Below are 23,266 nucleotides of genomic sequence, written 5' to 3'. Positions count from 1 at the left end.
GAGGGAGTATTGTAGTGGATTTCTCCCCTATAAACGCTGTTTGTCGCTGAATAGCCGACCCCGCGAATTCCCCAGTGTATGCCTCATGGTCTAGGTCAACCAGCTTCGCCCACGGAGCGGGGGTTAAGTACTAAGCCACGCCAACCCCCGCTATTTAAGACCTGACCTCGTGGTGATCTCTCTCTTTTCTACCTACACCAACCAGCCAGCAACACCTCCTCCTCCGCCTGTCTGGCGGTCCTCGCTCCCGCCGGCGAGTATGGCGACCCACAAGCTGTCCTCCTCTGAGCACCCTCACCAATCAGCTCTCTCTACATCACGCTTGTAACCATGCTGCCTTCCCAGCACCAAGCTGCATTGTACATCCAATACAACATGTATACATGAGAGCACCTCGTGAGTTTCCTTTCTCCATCCCATCCTGAGTGAGAACCAAACATCCCAAAAACCCCCCAACCTTTTGCTCATGTTTGTAATAGGCCGCATGTCTTTCGACGATTCTGTCGCCAGTGAGGCGTAATTAATTAACTTGATAAAAGTTAATTACCCGATCAGTGGTGAGAAGGATAAATAAGGAATATATATACCCATACTTCTCGAAGCTGTTACATTTTATTTTTGAAATAGTACAGGTAATATAATCAAATTTATGTAACAAGGTTCCCTCTAGTACTGATGCCTTTATTCAGTATTCTCAGTAAAAATAAATGCATGTTGTAGACATGAGTAAATTTGCAAGTTTGTTTATATAGAATTGAGCATCTTAAACCAGTTAAGCGATCCTTTATAACTCCCATGATCATGTACACAATGATTAACTATAATTCCACAATGATACGAAATTCTATGTTAAATAATGTTAAAATGGAATAATGAAAGCTGTTATTATTATGAAATGCTCAATCCAAATAACCTTCAGACAAAAATGTAATCTAATATCTTGCAGCTTTGTCGAAGTGCATTATTTAACTAGGCTGTATTGCATTCCCTTCCCTCACTTTTTCACCACCTCCCCCAACGGATAAAATCGATCCACCTAGAAGACAATTAACACCATTTTAATTTGGAAAATTTGTGTGAAATACTATAAAATGTTTTTTAGGAAAGTGCGTTTATTTTTCTGAATTAAAATATATGTAACACGGTGATCAATGTTACGATTTATGTAATGACTATTTATTGGTTTCTATCAGCTGTTCGACGCCTGGAAATATTCAGGTGTTTGTTGTTGAAATAATACGAGGCGGAGACGAGCCAGTAACAGTTGGTACACCCTGGCGGATGTGGGAGTGAGCTAACTATCCCAAAAATAGATGGCGCTGCTCCTGGTTCGGGTCAGGGCTGTATATAGCACCAGTTTTTAACCCTCGGATAGCACGGCTCTGTTCTGGACGTTAATTTATAATAAATAGATCTTCAGTAAATATCGACATACAAGTTCACATTGCACAATTTTAGTGCAGGTATAGAAACAATGATCGAGTCAACCACAGCCCAAGAAAGCTGTTAATGGTTTATTAAATAATGAGTCACTGGTTGCCTTCCCAGGTTAAAATTGCATTGGGGTTCCGTTTGGGATATGATTTAGCTGCAGTCGAAGGCAGAATAAAATTAATTCATTCATTAGCATTTAAATTTTAACTAATACAATAAACACACAAGACAATTTTGATTAATCTAATAGTACTAACCACTCAACTTTATTGGTGGATGTTATATATACCTGTATAGTTGTCTTATTAATGAAAGAGGAAATCAGAGAATCAGAAGAAAATTAGCGAGTGTTCTTGTGATTTTTTAGTAATTAATTATGATCAAAGGGCAGTGCACATAGCGCTCCCGTCTACCGACAGCTTCTGCCTAAGAGAGCCGTCAAATGGTGTACGGCAGGGACTGCATTCTGCAAATAGTATATGAAAAATAATAGTGAGGTCTGCAGTGTAACTTAGAGCAAACTAAATTAATGACGTTAAAACCACTCGGAATATGGTGGAGGAGAAGTTTGTTCCCTGCCATGTTATTATCCTTTCCGTTGTCCATCATAGTATGTGTATTAAATGGGGGATAACCAAAATAATAATATTAATAAAGTCTTCCATTTTAATATTTTCTATGGTCAGAGTTGTTAGGATGATGATATATAGATGGCGCAGCAGATTACATGGCAACTATATACCAGATAAGTTATATTAAAGTAAATGGAGTGAGTCATCCTAGGGGTGAATGTTGTCCTCCCGTGACGTAAGAACCAGTGTCAGGAGCACCCCATGTGTGAACACCTCCAGCCGAAATGCTCGTCAAGGAATTGTAAGTTAACTAACACATAAAGGGTTTTGAATGCCCAATGGTTGTCCCTCTTGGACTGTAAATGTTTTGTCGTGTATTGTTATGGAGACATTTTGTTTAATTTCCGCTAGGTGGATAAATAGAGGAGGCGAGTAGAGGAGGAGTTCCCGTTAGGCATTTGTTATCAGGCAATGGAGTCCGGTGTCCTGTCAAAAATTTGGGCCAAGGACACAGTACTGGGGAACTATTACCCTCATATGCACCCACATGTTATGTATAATGAATGAGGGTTATATAACTTTAATACATTATTGGTAACAGTGACCAGGCAGGTGGCGAGGGCAGTAGGTCCAGGTATTAACTTGTCAACATTGGCCATTGATTACATGATAACATCAACAAATCGAATCTTACCCTTGGATTATTTATTTTATTTTGTTGCAGGCGTTTTTATAATAGTTTACTTTACTTTTTGCATGAAATTTTATATTTATTAGTTCTCATAGATGTAAATTTTTGTTATATTCTAACTGGGAAGGAATTGTAACTCAATAGTTCATTGTGCAATGTATAGGGTTTTTTTTTTAACAGCATGAAACCAAGGTATTTCTGGAAATTTCTTTATTAGGGTCATTTCCGTAGTATTTAGTTCTGCAAAATATTGGAACAGGGAACAGCAGGTATAGTACAGTAATAGTTTACAACAGGTGATAGTGTAGATGACAAACACGTGGGAAGGAGCCATTTCTGGGAGATTGCTTGGTAAATTTGCACCTTCACACCGCACTCTGTTAGAAAGTCAAAATTATATTTTTCTAGTGTATTTGTGAGTGTTTAGACCGAATATGACCTTCATTTCTGGCAGAAATTAGCCGGGTTTTTTATCTATTTTTTTTCCGATGAACGTTTTCTGAAAAAAAAAATCATGGCCAAGTACACCAAAAACACTAGAAAACCAAACCTAACCTAACCTAACTGACTCTTGCCATATGATGGAATCACCTATTTCTTACCTTATTGGCTTGGTTCTTTTTCGTCGTTGGATTCTGAGATTCTTACACAACGCCACATATGTTGGTCTTCGCGATATTTACATTGTCTTGCTCTTAGTACACTTTACTGAGGTTGGAAGAACACCATGTGATCAAAAAATGTTATAGTTTCTTCGCTTTTTTCCCAAAAACTCGCAATCAGCTCCATATAATTTAAGTGACACGCATCGCAGACTTCCATGGTCGGAACTGAACTTGAATTTCAAAATATGAGATTGAGCCAAATATACTGTGAATTAAACCAAACATCATTTTAATTGGTTGCACAAACGTTTTTGATTGGCCGCGTGACGTGTACGGGAACGCATGCGTGTGATGATTTATGAAGGAGGCGCAGGAGACATGCAGTGTTGGAGGTGAGGCAGGCGATTAATGGAAGAAAATAGATAAAATTTTGGATGTGCTATCTCTGTTATTATACATTTCCGCCGGTAATGTATTCGATGAAAATTATCTTATAATTAGACGTCTTATTTGAATATGATAATAGATTAGTGGTAGGAATGTGCGGTGTGTAAATGCAAAAATACCGATTGCTTTTGTAGAAGAAAACTTGTTTGGGGGGAAAATTTAATTTGTTGCCACCATATGATTTTGAACCTAACCTAGGATTGCTGTGGTGGCAACAAATGCAATAATACCATTTTTTGATCTCATGAATAGAAATAAGTAAGCGTAGGAATTCTAAATTTCTTGCATTTGGTTTCTGATGTTTCCATCCTCAACGTGATTCTCTGTGATGTGAGGAGCTTTCAGGGAACCAGTCATCATATACGTGTTTATATGCACACCAAAGGACAAACGATGTTTCATAGACATTAACACTTGTGTTAAAAAAAAAAAAAAAATTGGTAGCAATGTGTAATGGTTTTGTAATACATGTTATAATAATATTCATGGTAATATTAATAATAACATAGTGGATATTTTGCCGTGACCGGCTAAGTTCCTATTACTGCTATTTTACCTTGAGTGCGCTCTGATTGGCTAAGTACTTTCTATTTAATATGACGGGAGGGTCCAACACCCGTCGAAGGAGTTAGGTAAGGTTCGGTAGGTTTCTTTGGTTGGTTAGGTCAGGTTCTATGTATTAGGTTCTAGTAAATGTTGCCTCTTTATAATAACATTTGTGGAAAAAATTAACAAAATCGAACAACTTCTGGTTAGGTATGTTTATAGCTATACAACGATCGACTCACAGCGAAATAAATGCCAAATGCTGCCAGATTCATGGTCAAATATAGGTCTTGCATTGTTCACCAGTAATGGACAATTAGCCAATCAGAGCACACCCACGGTAAAATAGCATTAGTAGGAACTTAGCCGGTCACGGCAAAATATCCAGCGCATAATAATAATATAAAAAACCCAGACTTTTCTCCAACAGTGATGTAAGTTATTAATTGTAGACAAGATGGACCAACTTGACTTAACTTCCTGATTGAAAGGTTTTATTTTATTTATTTTAGATTTTGTCAGGGAGGTTGATTAGGGTCAATTTATTGTTTTATATATCAACAGAAGGAGGAAGGCGAACATGGCAATCCAAGTGGTACACACTATTCACTCTAAACAAAAAAAAAAGTAGATTTTCATGTTTTCTGCACAGGGAGAGGCATTAAAGGTTTGTTTACAAATCTAGGCCAAGACTACAACAGTAAACAATGTTGGTAAAATGACGAAATATTTGGTGATTAATATTGACAAGTGACCCGCCAATGAGTTATTTGTTTTAATGTTTATTTAGATAGTATATTTTCATCAGTGAGCACTGATATGATAATCATTTCTTCTGCAAATGCTTTGTTTGGTAGATATTTAGGCACCTAAGGTGCGCGCACTTCTTTGTCTTCTCAGAGGAAAGCAGCAGTTTTATGTTAAGGTTAGGTTAGGTTAAAAAAAAACCTTTGCACAAACTGCAACAGTGTCCTCTATAAGACGGTTTTATGCTAAGGTTAGGTAAGGTTGGATTGGGTTAGGTTAGGTTGGGCTAACCTTAGTTGATAAGAAAAACAAGCAGCAGAAGCATTGTTAGGAGACCATCACCCTAAACAAACAAACAAACCTACCAAACCTTACCTCCTAGCCCTGGTATATTAAACATAAAGAACTTTCGGTAATTGTGCAAATTACGTACAGCAATCAAAGAATTCCGGAAATTCACTTCACTCAATCGATAGAACTATTTTTTCTATTATCAATTTCTTATATACTGTACACTTCTGTCACAAATTTATAATAATGAAGTTATTGAATTTTAAAAAGAATTAAATCAGAGCACCTGTCCCTGACTCGGAGTAAGGTAAGAAATACTGTAATGGCTATTGATATTATTGTGGAGGCTGACCACGCGACTCTGGGCTATTACCAAACATATGGCACTAGCGGCCACCGGGTAGGGCCACCGGGGGTCCATTAGGTTGTTAGGTACGGTTTAGTTTGGTTGTGTATAATCCACAAATCACTTGTTTTTTTTGCTTTCCCCCGCCCAAAACCCCGAATTCCCACTCTCTTCCCCTGTATTGTTATGGGGGGGCTAAATCACAAATGAGTGCATTCCAACAAAACGAAGGTCAGATTTGAACTAATCACACCCAAATCCATCAGAAAACCACTTATATTTGTTTTTTCAAATTCCATAGTTGTTGTAATATGCATATTTACCGAACTTTCTGTGATATGGGTGATATGGTGTAATTCTACGATTTTTGTGGACATGAGAGCAGCCGCCCATACCGAACCACTCATAAGCATACACTGAACATTGGCGTTGATCCGGCCCCCTGCGGCGGAGTGTTTTGAAATAGTGTATGTCAAATGATTGTCTGGGATGAGACGTCACCGCTACATTACCACGGAAGACAAACTAGTGCCCGCCTAGGCACCTAATTATCGACCAAACGAAGCATTTGTACAAGAAATGATTTTCATATCAGAACTCCCTGATGAAAATATTGTAAGAAAATAAACATCAAAACAAATAATGCATCAGGTGGTCAGTTGTCAATATTAACCATACTTACCACTGTACATAAAACAGGTACCATACTGTATATAGGGAATGTGAGAATAATGTTTGCTGCCAATAAGAAAAGTTGGTTAATATTCTGTAGCTGCCATGCCATGGATATCTTTTTTTTTTATCCTCCGCCACTGATGGGCTCATTAGCCGATTGGGTGGCCGGTCGCATCTGTCACGCACTGTTAGCAAGTACTGGGCATGCACTGTCTCCTGAATACAGTATACTGTATTGGAACCTGCACCGGTGTTGGTCAAGTTTAACCTTGAAAGAGCTTGCACTCAGTGCCATCACAATACACTCTGGCAGGTACTACTGCCTGGATAGATATTGGAAGCATAATGTGTTGTCTAATGGTAGACCCTGCTGCCATCTGGCATCAATAAAATTGTGACCAAGTCCCAGGTTGCTGATCTGACTTTGTCTCATTAACACACAATTGCAGGGTTTTAATTTTCTCTTACTTTGACAACAGAGCATACATATATCGTTTCTCACGATTGATTTTTTTATTACTACTTCCCCTGTACTATTATTATATTTTATATTTTTATTTAATGTTTATTATAATTTAATAATTTGTATTCATTATTTATTATTATTATTATTATTATTATTATTGTTATTATTATTATGATGATGATGATGATGATGATGATGATGATGATGATGGTGGTGATGGTGTTTTCTCCTCCAGGCCCTGATGTGGGTCATTGACCTATGCTCTAGCAGAAAAATATATTTATCATGTGAAAAAAGGTAATGGGTGGTTAACAAAAAATGACAAAAATAAGAATACAGTACTTTGCTCTATAGCATTTGTCAGAAATTTTTAGTTTTCGAGTTATTTTGACATTTGTATTTCACTTAAACATAGTACAAGTTAACAGGGAAATACATTATTTACTCATGAGCAGGTGAAAGCTCTGGAACTTGAATTGTGTAAGTTGCAGGATGGTGTCTGAAGGTTGTTCATTGGGAGATTGCCGTGTAATTCAATGGGTATTCAAGAACGAAGCTGCAGCTGTTGACATATTTAGTCTCATGGCTTACTCCTTGGTTCAGTTAAGTGTCAAAGTTGTAAATTAGATTGCTTGTATCAAGATCCTCTTCCGTCTGTTAATTAAGGTAAATTTTGAAAAAGTGAAGTTAGGTTAGGTTTACATACTGGGGGTCCAGTTGTATAGGAGGTTAGGTCAGGTCCTTCTGGTTAGGAGGTTTTGTTAGGTTTGGTTTTGCCAGTTTTTTTTTTATGGGGGTGTTTTTGCCCCACAATTTTCCTACTTTAAAGCCCAGCCCACTTTGTGCAACCAATATTGTTGGTAATTAAAGGGGCTCAAAAACTAATTTCCCGACGGAAATGAAGTTAAAATAAATATGAAATGCAATGAATACACTATGAATTTTTTTTTTTTACTGGAATAGCTCACCCTGGCACAGGTCTTGACCCACAACGGGGCCTTGGGGGCGAAAAAATAAGAGTAAAAAGAAATTAAAAATAGAAAAGAAAAAGATAACATTAATCTACACCACAAAGATGCCGGAACACCAGGAATTTAAAGTGAGACATTGTATGCGTATGGAAACACAGAAGGCAGAGCATTCCACAGTTTAGCTGTGTGAGAAAAGAAGGATGTACAATAACGGGTTATTCTATTGTGACCGACAGCCGCAGAGAAACGGTGGGCACCGCGGGCAAGAAAAGTGTTACGAGCCCACGGCCTTTCCGGCGGTACACAGGATGCCAACTCCACCGAACATTGCCCGTTAAAATGCCTGTAAAACAGAGAGTGAAGCAACATTTTGGGGAAGAGAAAGGGAAGAAAGATTATCAACTAAAGGAGGCGAGTTAATAAAATGAAATGCCTTTGATTCCACCCTATCTAACAGTTGGACAGAAGAAGGGATAAGAGAAAGGGAAGAAAGATTATCAACTAAAGGAGGCGAGTTAATAAAATGAAATGCCTTTGATTCCACCCTATCTAACAGTTGGACAGAAGAAGAGCCACCCCAGATATGAGAGCAGTACTCCAAGTTAGGACGAATGAATCCCATATAAACTTGAAGCAACTGCTCAGGAGTGAAGTAGCTGTGGCATCTGTACAACATTCCCAGCTTTAGGGAGGCAGCTTTAGCAATGTTGTGTATGTGTGGCTTCCATGTAGCAATAACAGCTATGGAATATTTTCTGAAATTTTAAAATTGAGGATAAGACCTCCATTTTATACAGATATTTTTCTGTTGAATACCTATATACAGTTCTAAATTATATTAGTGCATAACATCTACATTTAGTGTAAGAGCAAGGAAAAAACTATGGGATTCTTTAGTTTGAAAATCAAAAAATTTTTTTGCCAAAACCAACCTAATCCATCTTAACCAAACAATCCTTGGCTAGTTTTGGTCATGATAAATTAGAATGATTCTTGTGATCTATTTCAGTGATTTACTAGCTACCCTGTAATTGTTTCATTCCTCCACCACTAGATATACATTCTTTGCTTATAAGCAGTGGACGCTTCTTGAATGATGACTTGGCATTACCACTAAATTTCTCTATACAGTGAGTTCTGCTATAACGCGTGTTTTGATAACGCGAATTTGCTCTAACGCGATTTATGAATTAGGAATGATATTTGTATAACGCGAACGCTTGTTTGCTATACCGCAATTTTTGCTTACTATTTCTCCAATTTTGTGGTATTAATTGTGAATATGGTAAAGAAGAATATCTCCAAGAAGTGTTCTGGTGATAGAATTCCCGGTGATGATCGTAAAAGAAAGGATATAACACTTGAAGAGAAGCTCGATGTTATCAACCTCAAAATCACCCTTCTCCCCCATCAAGTTACAGTGGGGTATGCTATAACGAACGGATCCTACTACGAATATTCCTATAACGAACGGTTTTACCTATAAAATTGAGAATGCTATAACGAACGCAACTCCTACAACGAACGCGGATGAATACCGGACTATTTCGCCTGGCGCATGAATATTGTTGTACCGCGACCCACAACAAGAGCGTCAGGCGCCATCTTTGTCTCATTGTGTAGCCAGTGCACCACTGTTATTGTTGAAATTTCGTCTTTTGATGTGGAAATTCGCGTTATTTGTATAACTATTTTGTTATACAAGTATACAATTGTAACAATGAGTCGTCCAAAGCGAGTGAGAAAGCTAATAACCCTTGAAACTAAGAAAGAAATTATAAAGAAACGTGAGAATGGAAGAAGCATTGCGAAACTTAGTGATGAATATGGGATGGCTAAATCGACTATATGTACGATTTTGAAGAATAAAGAGGAGTTAAAAACTGTGCAAGTGGCTAAGGGAATCTTTAGACTTAGCAAAGCAAGGTGTAATGTGATTGAAGAGATGGAAAATTTACTCTTAGTGTGGATAAAGGAGAAAGAAATGGCAGGTGGTAACATTAGTGAAGCTATAATTTGTGAGAAGGCTAAACAATTGTTTGAGGACCTTAAAGCCAAGACTCCCAGTGGAAGTGATAGTGATGTGCCAGTGTTTAGGGGTACCTGCATGCTGAATAACACTAAGGTAAGATAAAGTACCGTATTTTTTACATTTTCCACAGAATTTTTTCAGTGTTAAGCGGTTGTATTTGGGGGCCTGGAACGGATTAATCCTATAACGAACGAGATTCTGGAACCAATTACGTTCGTTATAGCATACCCCACTGTACATTCATATTTTTTCAAGGTAAAGTGTTACATTTACTATATGATTTCATTACTAGATATGAATGTAACATTTATTTAGACTGTGCTATCCTTTGTGTTAGGCTAACTACTAAATTTTTTTGATTTCGAGTAATCTGCACCTAACCCTATTTTGTCCATAAGCCCTGTTATTTCTATTACGCGATTTTCTATAACACGATATTTTACAAGAACACAATTATCGCGTTATAGCAGAACTACCTGTACCTGTAATCTTCTTTACCTTATTGATTTAATGGGAGGAGCTCTGTAGATGGTGACTGATGAATATACAGTAAATGGTTCTTGTAAAAAGAATTATATAAACAAGTAGTAAGGTTTGTCATTTTAACCTAACTTAATTAAAGTTGGGGGTGATAAATGCTTAGCTTTCTGGTACAGTGTTCAATATTCTGCTTAAACCCATTCTAATTAAAAAAGGACTCCACTGGGAAGATATGTATATGCAAGAAGAAATACAAATTATAATTATTAGATATACCTGTACTGTAAATGGAAAATTGTCTTTAGATGAACCTTAGACAGTACAACTCTGTTTTTTGGGTCTAATCTGTTATTGTTAGGTATGATTGTACAAAAAAATTGAATTATACTACAGTACAATGGTCCCTCGGTTAATGAACACAATTCATTCCACAAGGTCGTTCGTTAACCGAAAATTTAGTTAATCGATAACATTGTTTCAATGGGATATTGGGTAATTGGTTCCAGCTCAGCGAAAAGTACACACAAAGTGAAAAAAAATGCAGTTAAGTACACTTACTTTGAGGTGTGTATGTAGAAGGTTCCTGGTTGCTGATGGGAATTAGAGGTGGGGGTGGAGGAGAAGGGAGAAGAGAAGGAAGTGGGGATGGAGGAGAAATCACCTTTCAGGGGACCCATGCTTGATGCAGTCATTTCACCAATAAAATTTCAAGTTTACTCGGTGTAATTCAAGATTATTTTCTTTAAATCAACTCTGCACTGTGCTATTTATTATTAATATGTTAACTAAAGTTCAGAATGACAAAAAATTTCAATGAAAAAAAATATTTAAGACACCAACAAAATAGATGCTCTCTTGATAGTAAACAAAGCCAGACTGAGCCTGTACTGGATATATTATCAATATGTTAAATAAATATTAAAATGACTAATAATTTTAATATAAAACATTCAAAAATATTAAGTAGCACAACTTTATTGATATTTACTCCATTGGAAAGGAATGGAAACAGAACAGATTACTGAATTGGCAGACCAGTCCATTAGCTGACCAGCTGATGCGCACAACAAAACGTGATTTTCATAAGGATATCATTAATCTTTTTTTTTTCCCCGAATTGAAGATTCTTATGGAAGGTAATTACAGTGGGGTATGCTATAACGAACGTATTCTACTACGAATATTCCTATAACGAACGGTTTTACCTATAAAATTGAGAATGCTATAACGAACGCAACTCCTACAACGAACGCGGATGAATACAGGACTATTTCGTCTGGCGCATGAATATTATTGTACCGCGGCTCACAACAAGAGCGTCAGGCGCCATATTGGTTCATTGTGTAGTCAGTGCACCACTGAACTTGTTGAAATTTCGTCTTGATGTGGAAATTCGTGTTATTTTTAAAACTATTTTGTTATACAAGTGTACAATTGTAACAATGAATCGTCAAAAGAGAGTGAGAAAGCTAATATACTCTTGAAACTAAGAAAGAAATTATAAATAAACAGACAAAGTGCCTGTAAGACAGTCACCAAAGAGGTGGAAGGATGACTCCTCTCCTTCCACCTCTTCTCCATAATTCTCTCCTCCCCCTCCTCCTCTGCCTTCTGTCCTACATGCTAACAACACTAAGGTAAGATAAAGTACCGTATTTTTTACAATTTCCACAGAAATTTTTCATTGTTAAGTGGTTTTATTTGGGGGCCTGGAACGGATTAATTCCATAACGAACGAATGCTATAACAAATGAGGTTCTAGAACCAATTAGATTTGTTATAGCATACCCCACTGTAGTTAACGAAGCGTTCGTTAACCGAAGGACCACTGTATGTAGTTTGCTAACTGATGTAATAGAATACAATGTTATTGAAAAGTTTAGAAAATGTAGTAAAAAGACAGGTTGACCCTTATTTATTTAGTATCTGTACTGTAGAATCTTTTATTTGTAGCTAAATAAGTTTAACTCAAAGAATGCAAGTGTGGGAGGGGGAAAGGAAATAAAAATGAAATTTCTGTGTAAATATGACATTGAAAATTCCCTTACAAAGTGTCGCATTCTTGTGAGAGCAACCTTATTCCCTCATATTTTTTCACAGTATGTAACAAAAGTGGAATGGGTACCGTTTATATCTTTATCAAAGTATAGTTCTGTACAGTCAAACCTTGTCCATAGAAGAAATGTAGCACGTACTGTATGTAATAATGGATGCCCCTCGAAATCGAAGATGGCCGGCCCTAGGGCCACCTAGGCGTGAATTTGTTTAAGGTGTAGATGCTGTTGCCAACACAACAACCACACCTCAAGTTAATGAGTTGCATGACCCAGTGTTAAGGAATGGTCCGAGAAGACTGGACAACTTTCCAACAGCACTGGCTAACCATTACCCTGGAACACGATTTGCAAATCGATGAACATCCAGGTCCTCAATTGCTGCGAGGTAGAGAGAGGCAAATGGCGTAAAGAAACTTGCCTGGGGATCGAACCCGGGTCCACTCGCTTAAGTACCATATGTGGAAAAAACCTGATTACCAGTACATACAAGTGTTTCAGAGATTGAAATGGGTGCTTGGCTGGCCCTGTGCCCCACATGGTGTTTCCTGTTTATATACTGTAGTTGAAGGGTCAAGAAGTGATAAAGGCTTAAGTTTTACTAAGCCAGAAGAGTGTACAGACAAAATATGTTGGCATATCTGATAATTTGCTGCAATTATGGAAATTTTATATACAGTACAGGAATGCCCCAGTTATTGCAAAGGATGCATTTCAAAAAGTCATGGTAATAAAGAATTTGCAAATTTCTGGGTAAGTTTCCCCATGAGAATCTCTTCCTTTTATCCTGTTTTCTACTGATCAGCTCATTAGCCACTTGGACTGTTGTTCACGTCTCAGTTATGCACTGTTGGCAAGTGCTGGGCATGTACTGGCTCCTGAATGTATCTGTACCTGCATCAATGTTGGTCAAGTCTGGTCTTGAAAGAGCTCTCACTTGGTGCTGTCTCACCACTTTGGCATATTGCTCCAAGATTTCACATCTCTCACTCCAAAAAAAGGTTTAGCTTCACAATTTTCTGGACTTCTGGCTTCTTGAACCTTAACTGTTTCTCCTTGTGGGGTGGGCATCCTCCAGCTCCAGTTATGGATTCTTCCGAGTAGTTCCCTCCGAGATATTTAAAAACTTCAACTATGTTACCCCTTGCCGTCTATTGTACAAGCTAGGCAGTTGCAGGCATTCTAATATCTCTGGGTAAATGAGGAGCAATGTATTTAGAGTGTGGTGCATTCCCAGCTGGCAACTTTCACCACAAATTTTCTTTATACTGTATATAATACTGTATATCAATACTGTACAACATTATCCATTGCTGTGGAGATTGTTCTTTCCTCTTAACACTATACATGCATAAAGTTACAAATGTTGTCAGTTTCAACAATTTAATGTGTCCAGAGGTTATGTTAAGTTATCAGGGTATTTGTTTTGTAAGCAAGTAAAAATGGTTCTCCTCATGAAATTCCTCGTATCCTCAACTTTCCAGAAGCCTCCTCTCCTGTTTCTGGTGCAGTATCTAAAAGTGATTTCCCTCTTGTTATCCCATATTCCCAGAATACTGAACTTTTCATACTCTTGGGTGCCAGCAAATTCTAAGATGAGACAGCAGTTTGAGGCATCATTAAATTTAGACAGGTATTCGCAGATTCTATTACTGTGGCAGTATTAGGGACATCTGATGAATAACATTTGCAGAGTCATTCAGTAAGATGGTCTTACACATTGAAAAGTAAAAGATGATGAATATTTATAATTTGGGATGCAGAGTGACTTGTTTTTGCCTTGGACTATTGGAGATGGTAATATTTGGCACCATTAACTTTTTTATTGCTGTATCATATGATGAAAAGGTTGTATCTTTTTTGTATTAACTTTGTCTTGATATTTAATGCTGCAAAGAGTTTACTAATCACAGCAGGTTCATGCATATATTGTAGACTTTGCAGCATAATTAAAGGTAAGCAGATAATCTTTGATTACCTCAGGAAGTTGTGACCATGCCTGGCGAGCCCTCCCTGTGGGTTGGTGTTTAGGAAGGGTATTCAGTTATGAAGCTTTGCTTCAACATGCCTATTGGTAACCAGGTCATCAGAACTGTGGCCATCCCCTGGTCTCTGCATTTTCTGAACTGGTGCCCTGGGTTTGAGATGGGGAGTGGGTGGAGGGACATATAGTTCTGGTTTTACCCAGCAGCTGCCATCAGGTAATCACAGCTCACCTATGCAAGTGCAGATATAGCCATAAAGCAGTGATGATGAATTAAATTAAAAAATAATATACAGTACAGTACACTCCATTATCAAGTTATTTCTACTTACACAAGATAATATTTTTATTTCATATTGCATTTAAATGATCATTTCATTCATTGTTTGAATAGTTATGCATCTCATTAGGGTTGGTCATATAGTAATAGGGTGTCATACGGAGGCGAATTTTTTTTTTTTTGAGTTTGAAAAATCGGCCCATGGTATTAATGATGTAGTTCTATGTGCAGAATCATGTGATATCTTCAGATTTGAAAAGTTTTCATTTTGTGATACTATATTATAGTATCACAATACCGTCTTCTTTCTTCCATTACCTAGTATAGTTCCCATTACATCATACAGTGTGCTTTCCTCTGCAGTTTGTTGGGATAGTAGTATTTTAAGTATTTTTAGATGAATTTTTGTTATGTACTGCAGCAGAGGAGGACAGTGGGGCTAACTTAAAAGTTCTTTTCAGGGCATGCAGCACAATTTGGAATCCCCTACTAATAGTAGAGAGCCTTCTATTTTAAGTTTTCTCAAGAACCCTACTGTTGGTCACTGATCAGAATCATGTCTATGGGAAGCATGTACAGTACAGTATAGTTTTACTGTATTGGTACAGTTAGTCCTCGACTTACGACGGGGTTAGGGACCGACGACCAGATCGTAAGTCGAAAATGCGAAAATAATACATAGAAAATCTAAAATGGGGTCTCTTTTTCTTCTTAGCACCACGAGAACTCTCAGTTTTACGCTTGCCAGCCATTTTAAAAGGAATTACAAACGGAAATTTTGTCAGTACACAGCGCGATCACTAACGTCGGGACTCGAAAATACGTAATTTGAAAAATATTTTATACATCTGCGGTGGTCTTAAGTCAAGTAGGTCGCAAGTCGAGGAGTACCTGTATATCTTTACACCATATTACCAGTGGTCCTGTAGAAAATATTGGTACAGTATAGTTTTACTGTGTTGGTATATCTTTACACCATACTACTAGTGGTCCTGTAGAAAATATTTGTACAGTAATTATTTGAAGGGTGTGTGACACATATCATTACAGGCTTAATTTGTACATCATGCTGAGGATCATCTACTCTTGCCATGCATGATCTTGGCACATGCCTAGGAGTCCATCCACCGAGATGCTTCTCACACACGTCTCTCTTCACCCAGTCACCCCCTTTTTTATAAATGTGTTTCCTGTATATCTCCTTCAAATTATTTCCACACCACCATACTATTTCATATTAATTAACTATCACCTTCATGTTCTATTATCTATGGCTAATTCTTAATGGCTCATTATTATCTGTATTTAAAGAACATATTCAGTACGTCATACAAAAGGCGAGCCAACACTGCATTCTATTAGTCAGTTAAGAATCATTACTTGGTTGTTTCCTTCATCATTTTATAACTGTTTTTAGGAGAGGTACTAATTTTACTTTTATTTTTTCAGTCGAGTCATCCTGCCACTCACAGTAGAGGAGGTATGTACATTACTGTACAGTATTCTGTTTGAAGTCTTTTATCATCATCTACCTGAAGTGTGTTGCTTATAATAATAAGCTTCTTTCATTTACCCAACTTTGGGTATTAGCACTGTAGCTACTTGCTGCAAACATGAACCATTGTACACATTTTTTTTGTAACCATGAACAGGTGGTTACATGATACTTATAAACTTTGATATGTTTAGCTAGATAAGTTGGCATCTGGTGCTCATTGCACTAAATTTGGTTTTGAGAGTTTGTTTTAATACATACATCCATGTGATTCCTGATGTTATTACTGGATATAAATTCTTCAGAATTAATTTTTTTATTTTTTTTTTATTTCTTAAGATGTTTTACAGATACAGTATACCTGTATAACTCTTTTTTTTTTCTATTTATACCTTTTCCACTCTTTTGCCATCTTATTTCCATGCAGCTATGTTGTGATAGATAGGTGTAATAGGTACTCTTATTTACAGTACCACCTCATGTTATTTACACTGGACCATATTTTGCAGGTCATCAATACGGTTATATGAGCCCCAATATAAATAAACAATAGAATTAAGGACCATTTGCTGTGAAGCTATCAGTAAATTAAAGACCATGCTGTTTTTAGTAGGTTAGTGTTGAGTGATTGAACTGAAAGACAGTGCAGTAAAATTGATAGTGTATAGTACAGTACTTTACAGTAAAGTATTTGCTACCATTGTTACTTTATTGTAGATATAAATTCTCTTCTGTCATGCTTATACAGTACAGTATATAGAAAGTATTGACAGACTCGGTTTTGGATTTTATACAAGTGATTTTTGTGTATCCGAATTTATAGTATTTGTTGTTTTCTTTATCAGTTTTTTAATGATGTTCATTCAGTGCAGTACAGTATTTGTGTTACTATATTCTACAGTGCCTGTATCATTATCAAGAATGTCTTATCAAATCTCCAGTGACTTTATTTCAGTCTTTGTGTCATTGCAGTATCAAGTGGCACAGCTATATAGTGTAGCAGAGGCCAGTAAAAATGAAACGGGAGGAGGAGAGGGGGTGGAGGTTCTTAAAAATGAACCCTTTGATAACTACCCCCTCTTAGGTAACAGATTCAACAGTGGGCAGTACACTTACAAAATTTACCATCTAAAAAGGTAAGTGTCAATACTGTACAGTATATGTACCTATGTATCATTCTATTATCGTTAATCCTCGAACACATTATGAGAGGTGCATCAGTGGATACAGATACAGGTTGACAACCCTTGATCCGAAATTCCAAAAAGCTCTGAAAACCGAAATTATTATTTTTTGGGTGTGGGGCTTTTTTTTTTTTTATTAAACAGGGATTAGCCCACCCAGGCATGGATCACTGACCCACATTGGGGCCTGGGGGCAAATGTAATAGTAATAATAATTATAATAATAATAATTATTCATAGTAAATAAAAATTTTGACAAAAATACACCCAAATAAAATAATAATGATAATAATAATAATAATAAAATTAATAATAATAATAATAATAATAACAACAACAATAATACTGTAATAATAAAATACTAATAATAATAAAGAAATACAAGAATGAAAAACATCAAAAGTGAGAAACATGACCTAGACCTATGAATTATTATTATTATTATTATCATTATCATTATCATTATTATTATTATTATTATAATTATTATTATTATTATTATTATTATTATTATTATTATTATCATAATAATTATTATTATTATTATTATTATTATTATAATTATAATTATAATTATAATTTTGCCCCCCAGGCCCCAATGTGGGTCAGTGATCTATGCCCGGGTGGGCTAATACACATTAAAAAAAAAAAAAAAAATCTGAAAACCGAAAAATTCCGAAATCCGAAATGCCTCTGGCCCCAAGGATTTCGGATAAAGGATTGTCAACCTGTACCCCAAAAAAGGGGTCAAATTGTCAGGGAGAGTTGTAAGACATGAAAATGGCAAAGGATAAAACACACGTGCATGTACACGTACACAATATACTGCACAGTACTGTAAACAGTATTGTTAAATCCCTTCCTATGCCTTATTGCTGCATTACAGAAGGGAAAGTGTCATTGTGTCTGTTAACCTTTGCCCGGGGATCGAACCCATGACCACTCACTTTCGAGGCAAGCATGCTGATCATTACACCACAGGTTGCCACACACTGATACACACCTACCCACACACACACTGATACACACCTACCCACACACACACTGATACACACCTACCCACACACACTGAAACACACCTACCCACACACACACTGATACACACTTACTCACACACACTGAAACACACCTACCCACACACACTGAAACACACCCTACTCCACACACACTGATACACACCTACCCACACACACACTGATACACACCTGGCTCCACACACACACTGATACACGTCTTACCCACACACACATACTGATACACACTTACCCACACGCACTGATACACACCTACCCACACTGATACACACCTACCCACACACTGGATACACACCTCCCACACACACACTGATACACACCTTTCCCACACACACTGATACACACCTACCCACACACACTGATACACACCTACCCACATACTGATACACACCTACCCACACACTGACACACACCTACCCACACACACTGATACACACCTACCCACACACACTGATACATGCACCCAATGCACACTGATACACACCTACCCACACACACACTGATACACACCTTCCCACACACACTGATACACACCTTCCCACACACACAGATACACCCACACACATACACCCACACACACACATAAACACACACACCCACACACATACACACACTGATACCTCTGCCCACACACACACATACACCTACACACACACACACACTGATACACACCTACACACACACACACACTGATGCACACCTACACACACACACACACACTGATACACACACACACACACTGATTCACACCTACACACACACACACACACACTGATACCTCCTACCCACACACACACACACACACACACTGATACACCTACACACACACACACACACACACACTGATACACCTACCCCCACACACACACACACACACACACACACACTGATTCACACCTACCCACACACTGATACCCACCCCCACACACACTGATACACACACTGATACACACACACACCTGATACACACACACACACACATGATACACACACACACACACTGATACACACACTCACCCCACACACACACACACACACACACACACACACTCACACACACTCACTTACACACACACACACTCACCCACACACACACACACACTCACACACACACACACTCACCCACACACACACACACACACTCACCACACACACACACACACACACACACACACTGATACACACACACACTGATACACACTGATACACACACACACACACTGATACACACACTGATACACACACACACACACACACACACACACTGATACACACACACACTGATACACACATACACTGATACACACACACACACACTGATACACACACACTGATACCTGATACACACTGATACACACACTGATGCACACACACTGATACACACACACACACACACTGATACACACACACACACACTGATACACACCACACACCTGCCCACACACACACCTACCCACACACACACACACACACACACACACACACACACACACACACACACACACACACACACACACACACTGATACACACACTGATACACACCTACCCACACACGAAACACACCCACACACACTGATACACACCTACCCACACACACCCCCCACACTGGACACACCTACCCCCACGCTGGACACACCTACCCCCTCACGCTGGACACACACCTACACCCCCCACGCTGGACACACCTACACACGCTGGACACACCTACCCCCCTTCCTCCCCCCACGCTGGACCGCCTACCCCCACCACGCTGGCCGCCTACCCCCAGCTGGACACGCCTACCCCACGCCTGGACAGCCTACCCCCCACGCTGAACCGCCTACCCCCGCCACGCTGGACACCCTACCCCCGCACCGCTGGACACGCCTACCCCCCGCTGCAGCTGGACATCCACACCCCCCGCTGCGCTGGACGCCGCCTACCCCGCACCGCGGCTGGACCGCCTACCCCCGCACCACGCTGAACCGCCTACCCCCCACGCTGCTGAACCGCCTACCCCCGCAGCGCTGGACCGCCCTACCCCCTTTGCGCTGGACCGCGCCTACCCCGCACGCTGGACCGCCTACCCCCCCTTCCGCTGGACCGCCTACCCCCGCGCACACGCTGAACCGCCTACCCCCACGCTGAACCGCCTACCCCCGCACGCACGCTGCCGCCTACCCCGCACGCTGGAACCACGCCTACCCCGCTGCGCTGAACCGCCTACCCCCTTTACGCTGAACCGCCTACCCCGCCTACGCTGAACCGCCTACCCCCGCTACGCTGAACCGCCCCACCGCTTGCCGCTACCCCCGCTGAACACGCCTACCCCCCCGCACCACGCTGGACACGCCTACCCCCGCACCGCTGGACCGCCTACCCCCGCTGCGCTGAACCGCCTACCCCGCACCGCTGAACCGCCTACCCCGCTTTACGCTGACGCCTACCCCCCGCTGCAGCTGGACCGCCTACCCCCGCACAACGCTGCGCCTACCCCCTTCGCTGCCCCGCACCACGCTGGACCGCCTACCCCCTGCGCTGAACCACGCCTACCCCCTTACGCTGGAACACCTACCCCCCGCACACCGCTGAACCACGCCTACCCCCGCTGACGCTGAACCGCCTACCCCCGCTGCGCTGAACCGCCTACCCCCGCACCGCTCAGACCACGCCTACCCCCGCGCACCGCTGAACCGCCTACCCCCGCACCACGCTGAACACGCCTACCCCCCACGCTGGACCGCCTACCCCCGCTGCGCTGAACCGCCTACCCCCGCTGCGGCTGGACCGCCTGCACCACGCTGGACCGCCTACCCCCGCGCACACGCTGAACCGCCTACCCCGCTTTACGCTGAACCGCCTACCCGCGCTGGGCACGCCTACTCCCCCCGCACACGCTGAACCGCCCCCACGCACCGCTGGACCGCCCTACCCCTTTGCGCTGAACCGCCTACCCCGCCACGCTGGACCCTCTCCCCGCTGCGCTGGACACGCCTACCCCCGCACGCGCTGGACCGCCTACCCGCACACCGCTGAACCGCCTACCCCGCTGCGCTGAACCGCCTACCCCGCACCACGCTGGACCGCCTACCCCCGCACCGCTGAACCGCCTACCCCCCGCACCACGCTGGACCGCCTACCCCGCACACGCTGGACCGCCTACCCCCCGCTACGCTGAACCGCTACCCCCGCACCGCTGAACCGCCTACCCCCGCACGCTGGACCGCCTACCCCGCACCGCGCTGAACCGCTACCCCCCGCTGCAGCTGAACCGCCTACCCCCGCACCACGCTGGACACGCCTACCCCGCTGCATGAACACGCCTACCCCCGCACTCCGCTGAACCGCCTACCCCCCGCCCACGCTGAACCGCCTACCCCCCGCTTTGCGCTGGACGCCTACCCCCGCTTTACTGGACGCGCCTTACCCCGCACACACTGGACCGCCTACCCCCCCACACACTGGACACGCCTACCCCCCCGCAACACGCTGGACACGCCTACCCCCGCACCGCTGGACACCTACCCCCGCACGCTGGACACCTACCCCGCGCACGCTGGACCGCCTACCCCGCTGCGTGGACACGCCTACCCCCGCACACACGCTGGACCGCCTACCCCGCTACGCTGGACTGCCCCCCCGCACCGCTGGACGCGCCTACCCCCGCACCGCTGGACGCCTACCCCCGCTGCGCTGAACCGCCTACCCCGCACACGCTGGACCGCCCACCCCGCACCGCTGATACGCCTACCCCCACACGCTGGACCGCCTACCCCCCGCTGCGCTGAACGCCTACCCCCGCTGCAGCTGGACACGCCTGCCCCTTTTACGCTGGACACGCCTCCCACGCAGCTGGACACGCCTACCCCGCTGCGCTGGACCGCCTGCCCCACACTGGACCGCCTACCCACACACTGGACACGCCTGCCCCCGCACACGCTGGACACGCCTACCCCCGCTTTTACCGCATACGCGCTGGACAGCCTTCACACGCGCTGGACCGCCTACCCCCCCACGCTGGACCACGCTACCCCCCGCACGGCTGGACACGCCTACCCCACACACACACTGATGCGCCTACCCCCACACACACTGGACAGCCTACCCCCCACACACACTGGACCGTACCCCCCACACACACTGGACACGCCTACCCCCACACACACTGGACACGCCTGCCTCCCACCACGGCTGGACCGCCTGCCCTACGCTGGACAGCCTGCCCACACGCTGGACACGCCTGCCCACAGCAGCTGGACCGCTGCCCACACACGCTGGACCACGCCTGCCCACACACGCTGGACCACGCCTGCCTACGCTGGACACGCCTGCCCACCTGCGCTGGACCGGCCTGCCCTGCGCTGGACACGCCTGCCCACACAGCTGGACCGCCTGCCCACACAGCTGGACACGCCTGCCCACACACGCTGGACACGCCTGCCCACACACGCTGGACACACTTACCCATACATCGATATCTATTAGCTGTACAGTTGAATCTCTCAAGTCTGGCAACCATAATGACTGAGTAGAGGTGGATCGTGGAATTGTTAGGATAATGGGAGTTTACATGCTATGTGTGCTAAAGGTAGAAATTACGTAGAGAACCACAATGCTATATAATACTGTACTGTACTTGGTAATAATTTATCTTCTTTAATGTACTGTAATGAGCTACAGCATTTAGCACTTTATATAATTGAATAAAAAATTTTTTTGCCTTCCCAATAAAGCATTACTATAGAGGGGTTGTATACCGAGGAGTTTCAGTAGTACAGGGGCCCCCCCAAATTCACTGGGGTTGGGTTCTCAAAATGGCCGCAAAAAACATTTGCTGACCCGGGGGGGGGGGGTGTTATTTGTGTACAAAGAAATGTATATGCCCTTTGTGTTTGCCCTTAGGACAATTATTTCTGTTACCTGTAATGTAAATATATGTGCATGTGTATTAG

At 41.9% G+C, this 23,266-nt stretch overlaps 1 pseudogene; it reads left to right on the top strand.

Moving 5' to 3' along the window:
- The first annotated feature begins 2,207 nt into the window (after window positions 1-2,207).
- The window catches only part of LOC121872049, a 99,366-nt pseudogene continuing 78,307 nt past the window's right edge, over window positions 2,208-23,266 (top strand).

This window comes from Homarus americanus, unplaced genomic scaffold (assembly GCF_018991925.1).
Source record: "Homarus americanus isolate GMGI-L3 unplaced genomic scaffold, GMGI_Hamer_2.0 scaffold51476, whole genome shotgun sequence".
Classification (NCBI taxonomy): Eukaryota; Metazoa; Arthropoda; class Malacostraca; order Decapoda; family Nephropidae; genus Homarus; species Homarus americanus.
This window is presented reverse-complemented; position numbering and strand designations above follow the sequence as displayed.